At 45.8% G+C, this 7,014-nt stretch overlaps 1 long non-coding RNA gene across 1 annotated transcript; it reads left to right on the top strand.

Moving 5' to 3' along the window:
* The first annotated feature begins 6,076 nt into the window (after positions 1 to 6,076).
* LOC123490904 lies at positions 6,077 to 6,736 on the top strand. Its single transcript, XR_006661099.1, has 3 exons — positions 6,077 to 6,133; positions 6,425 to 6,529; positions 6,696 to 6,736. It is a non-coding gene; the product is annotated as an uncharacterized LOC123490904 (long non-coding RNA).
* The last annotated feature ends 278 nt before the right edge of the window (positions 6,737 to 7,014 follow it).

The following is a 7,014-nucleotide window of genomic DNA, read 5'->3' as shown; positions in this document are numbered from 1 at the left end:
CGTCACTGCACCCATTGACCTACCTGTCCCTGACCCTCACATTACACTGAGTAATCTCTCACCAAAACACCAATACTTCACGTTGTGGATCTGGCTAATGCCTTCTTCAGCATTCCACTGGATGAGGCTTCACAGCCTCTCTTTGCCTTCACATATGAACATCAACAGTATACGTATTCGGTTCTTCCACAGGGTTACAGGTGTTCTCCCCGGGAATCTTCAATCATATCCTAAAGACACACCTGGCTGAATTGAAAATCCCTGAAGGAGTGATACTCATCCAATATGTAGATGACCTTTGCTGGGGGCTCCCACATCTGATCTCTGTCTACAAATGACAAAACCCTACTTGACTTCTTGGCTGTCAAAGGCTACAAGGTCAAAATGAGCAAAGTCCAGTCCTGTCGCAGAACTGTCCTTTTCCTTGGCAGAGAAATCTCAGGAGAAGGTGCTGGTCTCTCGAAATCCCACAGAGATTCCATACTCCATCATCCACGTCCCACCACAGTGTCAGGCATGTTGTCCTTCCTTGGGTTGACAGGGTACAGCCGTACCCACATCCCTGACTACACATCCAGGACTGAACCACTGAGAGAAATAGTGAGAGAAGCAGGACCAAGAAACCTACACTCCTCACTTACCTGGACACCTGAAGCATCAACAGCGTTTGCTCTCCTAAAAACCCGATCTCTCGGTGGCAGCAGCTCTGACAGCACCCGACTACAAAAACAAATTTCATCTTGATGTTTCTGAAAAGGAGGGGTTCACTTCTTCCATCCTTTTTCAGAAACAAGAGGGGGAGAGAAGAGTACTGATGTATCATTCCTCTAAGTTGGACCATATTGAAGCAGGTCAGACAACATGTTCCAGGTACGTGGCTGCAGTGGCAAAAGCTATTGAAAAAACCGCCCACCTGGTAATGTGCCAAATTGGAAATCCATACGCACCATGGGGTTGCAGCATATCTGATGAGCAAGGAATTCACGTTCAGCGCTGAAAGAAAGAACAAAATCCAGAATAAATGCACCCAATCACACATTACTTTTGTCAACACCGACAAAAACATGGCAGACGACTCAATGCAGAAGAAGGGTTGGCACACTCCTGCGAAGAGAGAGGCGGCACAGGAACTGAAACTGCGACCAGACTTGGGAAACGAACCCCTTACCAATCCTGATCTATGGTTGTACACCGATGGATGCTGCTATAGAGGAGAAGAGGAACATAGCAGCATATGCAGTGGTACAGCAGCTTCCAGACCGGGTCACACGTGACCCTGGAATCAGACATCATCCCACAACCTGCCTCAGCCCAACTAGCCGAGATCATTGGTTTGACTCAAGCCCTGGAAAAGGCTGAAGGAAAGACTGTGAACATCTACACTGACTCAGCATATGCTCATGGAGCAGTCCATACAGATGGACCACAATGGGTCAGACGTAACTTCACCACAACAGGAAACCTTCCCGATCAAACACAAGGCACAAATGGGAGAGACTGATAAAAGCAGTCTCACTACCTGAGCAGGTGGCCATCATGAAGTGCAAAAGGACATCAGCAACTCAAGAACAAAGTCAGCGAGGAAATGACGCAGCTGACAAAGCAGCCAAGAAAGCTGGGGGCTACACTCCAAGACAGATGGTGCTGCAGACTCAACCAGCTAGAACAGAACTCACAGACCAACACATAAAGGAACTACAATTCACAGCGGGCCCGTATGAGCACTCGGTATGGGGACAGATGGGAGCCACCAAAGGACCTGATGAACTTTGGAGATGCCATGACGGCAGGTTGGTGGCCCCAGCTAATCTCTGTCCCGAGCTGATACGTGAGGCTCATGGGCCCACCCATGAAGGGAAACTCAAAACTTTACAGAAGGTTTCCCATATTTGGTGGCACCCACACATTAAGGACATGACAGACTTGTTTTGTGATGAGTGCAGCATTTGTGGCAGCCACAACCCAAAGAAACCTTTCCAAACACCCATGGGTTCATACCCAGTACCTAATGCATGTTTTCAGGACATTAGCATAGATTACACTGACATGGGGGCTGATAATGTAACTAATGGGAAAAGGTACTTATTGGTAATGGTAGATCGATTCTCCAAATGGGTTGAGGCAATACCAACAGCACGTGAGGATGCTAGGTCAGTTATTAAGTGGCTGCAGACTGAACTCATACCAAGGTATGGGGTTCCAAGACAAATTCGATCCGACAACGGGTCCCATTTCAGTAACCAACACCTGAGACAGGTGGAGGAGAGGTTCAGCATTGTGCACAAGTTTGGGTCTGTGTACCGGCCGCAATCTCAGGGCCTCGTGGAACGCGCCAATCAAACTTTGAAGGCTAAGATAGCCAAGGTATGTGCAGGTTCAAAGTTGACGTGGAGTTGAAGCTCTGCCCCTGGCGTTGATGGCCATGAGAGCCTCTCCAGGAGCAGGCACCCATCTCTCTCCACATGAGATTATGACTGGTAGAGTCATGCCTGGTCCACCAAGGGAGGGAGGTCATATGCCCGCCCTTGATGTACAACAAATTGTAATGTCTGAATATGTGAGAAAACTAACGGAACTCTCTGCAGCTCTCTCCAAACAGATTCACAAGGTCCAAGAGGGGGAGCTGACGGGGAGATCCGGCGCTGCTGAAGGTAAAAGTTGGCGACTGGGTAAGGATCAAGGTTCACAAGAGAAAGTGGCAAGATCCCAGGTGGACTGGACCGCAGAAGTGAAGGAGGTTACTTCACACTCAGTCCAGGTCAAGGGTAAATCAGGCGCACCTTGGCACCACTTGACACATTGTACACCAGCACCAACTCCTTCCAGAACCCTGACTGAAGTCAGAAGTGATTTAATCACATTAAATTCGGATCAAATTCTTGACACCAACACTATCTGAATATGTGGAGGAGACTCCCATCTTCAGATACTGGAGGGGGAAAGACAGAGGAGGGACAGACCACCATGGGAGAGACTGGGGTGCTCTGCTCCACTCCTTGTTTTGTTGATTGTAACTATTGGGGTTACTCTAGGAATCATACTCTGGTCAGTACAGCACATGACACAGACACCCATTACACCCACTAGTAAACCTAACGACACATTCAATGCCACAACCATACGTCCGATCAACCTGCACTCCGACACATTGAGCCCAGATCAGAATGTAAGCCACAGCCACCACGTAAATAAACGACAAGTTGTCTCTAACACCCTTTCCTGTGGGCCCAGACAATTGTATAGAAGCACCACATTATGTATACCCTTTAATGTTACCACTACTGCGACAGTGCCGTGGGTAGACTTCAGAGACCTTTCCTACTACCGTGACTGGGACTGGTATATGACAGTGGGGGACACCCATAAGCGATTGGACTTGGACAAACTTGGTATGTGAGACTAATTATGACTGGTCCAGTTGCACCTCTACTACATTAGGAAAACAATGGAGGAAACTCTTGACTTTGACAAAAAGCTCTAAAGGACTCAAATTTACTATCTATCCTGGTATTGCATTAGGCTGCCAGGACTTTAGACTTGCTCCTTATGTAAGCTGTACCACTGCACCAGTCTATTGGAAGGTTCGAATTTGTCATATTAATAACACAAAAGCACAGGCTATTAATGAAAATGGTAATAAGAATAATTCTATTATTTTACTTACCACTCCACCTACTTTGGATGATGTAATCCTGACCGCTACAGGTGTCTCCGGCCTTTCTAACAACTGGCTCTTGTTGACTGAGGAAGCTGCAAAGGTGACTCATCAGAGTTGTGTGGTTTGTATGGAGGCACGGCCATTGCTTCGCATTATCCCTGCCGCCATTACGCCAGAATGCTTCCTGTCTGTCATGAAACATGACAACCCTTCCGCCAATTGTACACTATGGGACGTAGTTCATCCCTTTGGTTACTAAAGCAACTAAGAAACCAATTTTTTCCTATCAGGTGGCTAGAGCTAACTTTACCTGTGTTAATCTCACGAAAGGTCTACCATTGTTGGGTATGGTACCTGTTGGATGGTGTCGGTTTATCTATACGCCTAATGCTGAGTTTAAACCTGTTTCCAGGGCTGATGTCTGGTGGTGGTGTGGAGGCGTTCATCTGTTTGATGGACTGCCTGAAATGCCACAGGCACCTGTGCACTAGTCTCTCTTTGCTACCAATTTCTGTGTATCCAACAGGTGTTCAGGAGCTGGTGACCCATGTGTCTGACTTAATTCCTACCAGGACCAGGCGCTGTGGGCTCTACTCATGGGGACCCAACCTACATTGATGCAATTGGGGTCCCTAGGGGGGTACCAGATGAGTATAAATTGATTGACCAAGAAGTAGCCGCAGGTTTTGAATCTTCATTTTGCTGGTGGTGCACAATTAATAAAAATGTTGACAGAATCAATTATGTCCATTTTAATGTTCAAAAATTAGGCAATTGACACAACAAGGTTTTGAGGCGGTGCATGGCCAGTTGGCTGCGACCTCTCTCATGGCTTTCCAAAATCGTATTGCTGTCGACATGCTCCTGGCTGAAAAAGGAGGAGTATGTGCTATGTTTGGTGAACAATGTTGTACCTTTATTCCCAACAATACAGCCACAGATGGCAGCTTGACTGTCGCCCTGGAAGGGTTACGAACTCTTAATGGCAAAATGAAGAGCCACTCAGGGGTGGATACTTCAATGTGGGACTCTTGGATGGATGCGTTTGGTAAATATAAAACGCTTTTGTTTCTTCTATACTTGTATCCATCTCTGTTTTTGCTGCAATTCTAGTGCTTTGTGGATGCTGTTGCATTCCCATGCATACGGACGCTGACAACCAGGATTATAACCACCGCTATTGATCCACATCCTGCAGATAACGGTCAGATGTTTCCTTTGCTTGCTATTGTGATGCTGACCAAGGATATCTGGATGATGAATAGCATCTAAGCTTTTTGTCACGCCTCTTGTGAGACGTGGAAGAGGGGGGAATGTAAAACTTTATCTTCTGATAAAGTTTTCCCTATTTTGCCAAATTGCAGCATTTAAGCTTTATGTCACGTCTCTTGTGAGACGTGAAGAGGGGGAATGTAAAACTTTATCTTCTGATAAAGTTTTCCCTATTTTGCCAATTACACTGTTAGCTTGTGTCACGTCTTAAGTTTTCCTTCTTTACTGTTACTTGGTCACGTCTCTGGGGAGACGTGAAGAGAGAGGGATTTGTCGTAGTAAATATATTATGTTATAGCTTGGTCTGGCTAAAATTTTGTGCATGACCCATCTTGTGTTGGGCCTTCGGATTTAATACAATGGACAAAGACTTCTATCTTGTCGGCCTTGTCAGCAGGTGGCTAAGAACAACACCCACGCGATAGGTCTCTCAGTCCTTCCAACTCACGAGTTCTCCCATGACACACACAAACACAAACACACACACACACACACTTATTACTGATAACACACGCACACACAAAATCCCCTCTTTCGGCTGAACATTTTCCCAAAACACACACACACACACACACATTATTACACACACACACATTATTACTGATAACACACGCACACACAACATCCCTTCTTTTAGGCTGAACATCTGAAGACAGACAACCCGACTCAGAGCCAATGCAATGGAAGTGACCTCGACCAACTCATCAGGACCAATCAGAAGATCAGAACTCCTAGAATCAACCTACTTTATTTTATTGTATAAAATGTCAGCACACAATGTTTAGGCGCGCTCTCAGATATCTCCCTACGAGGTTGACGAACGGGTCCGTGCACGCTATTTACAGATATCTTTACCTCTGAATAAACTGCCTCATATTATACAATTATCCACCTCGTCCGAAAGTCTCTACTTGGTCTCCGTTCTCCAGTAAACTTGTTTTATCAACACTAATAATGCACAAGATGAGTAGAACAGGTGCTCAAGAGAATCTTCATAACGATGTCCGTGACGCAACGTGCAACCCATGAATAGCGGTATTTTGTCCCTATTGAAAACCAAACAAATTACTGATCAATTTTCATATTATGTTTATTTCGATCTCTGTGTGTTTCTCCAGTGCTGGGAGTATGGGGTACCATTGTGCAGAGCTGGCTTTCCAGTATGAGACGTTATATGACTACCAAAGCCTCAGCTGGATAAGGGTGAGTAAATGTTGCTGCAGATTGTGGGGTTCTAGGCTTCCTAGCCACCGTGCTTCTCCATCTGCATTGCTTGCTGTTTTTTTTTTTTAGGCTGGGTATCTGTATAAGCACTTTGTGACAACTGCTGATTTTAAAAAAGGGCTTTATGAATACATTTGATTGAGAAATGGTAGGTTCGCAACCTAACCTGAGTGACCAAGATTTTCACTTAAATATCCTATTGATGTCAAGGGGAGAATTGCACCCCCAAATTTTTCTTTTCTTGTAAAGACACGATTTGTGTTTTGTCAGAAAATGGAAGCAGCGTACTATGAGAACATAATGGAGCAGCAGCGTCTAGAGCCAGAGTTCTTCAGGATGGGATTCTACGGGCGCAAGTTCCCCTTCTTCCTCAGAGTGAGTCAATCCTAGTGTATGGAGTGCATCCCCAAATTTACACTATTCCCGACCCTAGATAGTACACTGTCTGACCAGAGCCACATAAGGAATAGGGTGTCATTTGAGACACAATCAATGTCCCTGAATATTCTGCTTACTTACTTACTCCATGCTGTGTCACTAGAACAAGGAGTTTGTCTGCCGCGGTCATGACTACGAACGCCAAGCCTTCCAGCAAAGGATGCTGGGAGAATTCCCCACAAGCCATTGCCATGCAGCACCCTAACCAACCAGACGAGGCCATCTTACAGTGCGATGCCCAGTGTATCCTTCTGAAATAAAGCGAGAATGGGAACTGTAGTGTCTGTGTGTGTGTGTGTATATTCACAGAGTGTACAAAATATTAAGAACACCTTCCTAATATTGAGTTGAACCTCCTTTTGCCCTCAGAACAGCCTCAATTCGGCGGGGCATGGACTCTACAAGGTGTTGAAAGCGTTCCA

Source organism: Coregonus clupeaformis, unplaced genomic scaffold (genome assembly GCF_020615455.1).
Source record: "Coregonus clupeaformis isolate EN_2021a unplaced genomic scaffold, ASM2061545v1 scaf5439, whole genome shotgun sequence".
Classification (NCBI taxonomy): Eukaryota; Metazoa; Chordata; class Actinopteri; order Salmoniformes; family Salmonidae; genus Coregonus; species Coregonus clupeaformis.
Note: the sequence above shows the minus strand (reverse complement) of the source record. Positions and strands in the feature narration are given on the sequence as shown.